The sequence below is a fragment of the Oreochromis aureus genome, linkage group 3 (assembly GCF_013358895.1).
Source record: "Oreochromis aureus strain Israel breed Guangdong linkage group 3, ZZ_aureus, whole genome shotgun sequence".
In the NCBI taxonomy this organism is placed as follows: domain Eukaryota; kingdom Metazoa; phylum Chordata; class Actinopteri; order Cichliformes; family Cichlidae; genus Oreochromis; species Oreochromis aureus.
Window position 1 is genome coordinate 3091344 of NC_052944.1, and position 2617 is coordinate 3093960.

General features: G+C 39.4%; 1 long non-coding RNA gene across 1 annotated transcript; it reads right to left on the reverse strand.

The window, feature by feature from the left end:
• Positions 1-226: 226 nt before the first annotated feature.
• Positions 227-623, reverse strand: LOC120438752. The gene is made up of 3 exons (XR_005612108.1): positions 594-623; positions 374-477; positions 227-277 (listed from the first exon to the last, which is right to left on the reverse strand). It is a non-coding gene; the product is annotated as an uncharacterized LOC120438752 (long non-coding RNA).
• Positions 624-2617: the final 1994 nt, after the last annotated feature.

The window sequence follows — 2617 nt, forward strand, 5'->3', positions numbered from 1 at the left end:
TATGTTAAATAAATAAAGGTTTGCTCTGTGATGAAATATTAAATAAGCATACATTGTACAGAGCTCTAACAATGAAAACAATCCTTTAGCCTGTTGATCAGAGAGAGGCAGTCATTCTGTCCATTTAAAACCTGTAATCAAAGAGCACAATGTTTCTATCAAAAAATAAAGTCCCATATGATCCTCATCATGTCCAGTGATTTCAGAGTGGATCCTCCCTGTCACCCGGCCAGTGTTTGATGTGTGGCAAGCAGCACAGAAGCAGGATAGCTGAGGACTTTAAAAGAAGAGCAGAAAACAGGAACATATGTGGTTGTAAATGTAAATATCAGTGATACTTGTCTTGTCAAAGGGAATAAAATAATGAACTTACACACTCATTTAGGGAGGATCTTGACACTGCACAGAGGAGGCACAGTCAGTCTGACAATGATGGTGATCTCCAGGGATGTTTTCCTGCAGCAACATTCCTGCCAACTGGCCATATGATCCAGAGTAGTTGGTTTGTAAGGAACAGAAAGGTGTATATGTTAGGTAGTGTGCACTTAGAGCTGGTCCTAAGAAACAAACACATCCTGTAATAAACTGAATACCTTTAGTAGTGCTGCTGCAAATATAAAGCCTTTCTATCCTGCGTGGTTTCAAAGAAGGTGTTTTGGAGGCTCAGTCACAGAAACTGTGCAGTCTGTTCAGTCTTGAGTGTCTCAGCTCTGAAGGGGATGGATCACAGAGGGAAACACCTGAGTACAGACATTAAAATACACTCTAACACTCCTAAGGTCAAGTGAAAACACAATTTAAACACTTTACAAAGAATTAATACATGTTTCCATGAAAATAATGTCATTAACCCTTTTTGTTGTGAGTAAATCTCACCGACTGCTAGTGGGACAAGCTAGAAGGAAGACTTATCACAGAATGTCTCCTGTGCTCCAGATGTGAAGTCTCACACTCTGATCGTACGGCGATGAAGATGGTGATGATGAAGCCTCTCTGATCTGTGGCATTACAGTTTCTGGCTGCTATGTGCTTCACACTGTTGGATTTTACATGTGAAGCTTGGAGAAGACACAGAACTGTGTCTCTCTTAACAAAAAAAAAAGAAAGAAAAGATACCTAACAACCTCCCACCGCACCCCCCCCCACACACACACACACATTCAACTCCCACCTACTCACTCCACTCAACTCCCCAGCCTCACACCATCCAATGTCTATACAAATGTAGGGTATCAGCTGGTAACAAAAAGCAAGTGTAACATATGAAGTACATATGTGACACTGCTGAAACATTTCTGGCCAGAAATCCAGAAATGTGCAGTTATCAGCCAGTGCATTTATCATCCCAGACCCAGACCCACCCTGATAAATGCACTGGCTGAAACATGATAAAAGCTCATAAAAATGTATGTTTCATCGAAAGATTTGTCCAAAAATATAATCATATACTTTTGAAAAAGTTTAAAGATTATAACAAACTGAAATCAATAACATTTTTGTAAATAGTATTTCAAAATAGAGGCACAGATAAACTGGCTTAACTGTCATTATTGCTGTAATTAGATTTTTCTTTTTCTTTTTTTCTTTTTAAAAAAGCAACCGTTAGTCTGTGTTGTTCTCTCAGAAACAATGAAGAAGCTGTTGAACATTTATGTGTTGTGTGGGCAATCCTCTGGTCCACCCTCCTCCCTCCCAGCCACAGTGAGACTGGGGCAGCCTGGCAGGATTTTGAAGCCTGGCTGCAGAGAGGATATGCCTGCACGGTTCGTTTTAAACTGGTATATTTGATTTTTCTGACATTCATAGATTACTGATTTTTAGATTTTCTGTAATAAATAAAATTGTCATATTTTAATGATATCATTACTTAATTAATTTAATTGTATTTCATGTAAAAATTCAAACATTATACTGCAATGCAGGGGTTTTTTCTTAAATCAACTTTTAAATACCGCTCTACTTTCTTAAGTCATTCAAAATATAGAAATTACTTACTCAAAGATCTAGATCACGAATCATCACAGGACAATACACAGTATACAGGGTCATGGTAACTATGGTAGGTCTTCATGACTCCAGAATGGAGACATCGCTCTGGCTGAGAAATGAAAATGAGGTCAAGCAGTGTGTTCTTCTCTGTGGTAGGGGCAGTGATGACCTGTGCGTATCCCCTAGATTCAAACAGCTCCATGATTGGTTTGTTTGCACTGGATAAAATATTCTCATTAAAATCCCCACACACTATGATGGGATGACAGTCCATGATCTCTAATGAGTCTAATAGGCTTACCAGGTTTTTCAGGAATGGCCTCAGAGTGTACTCTGGAGGTCTGTATACAACTGCAATCAGAGCACTGACTGGTGCTTCAACCTTTAAAGCCAGAAATTCAAGGTCAGTTACATTATGGATGTACTGTTTTTCATGCACTTGAATGTCACTTTTCACATAAACAGCAACCCCACCACCACTTCTGTTTGCCATCTGGGGAAAGTTTGTGTAGGACAGGTGTCTGTTGCGTTTGAACAAATTGTAATTTTCCAAGTGGAGAGACTCTGCGACAAAAGAGCCCCGCAGGTGTGTTTCTGTTAGGCACAAAACATCTGCTAGACACAATTC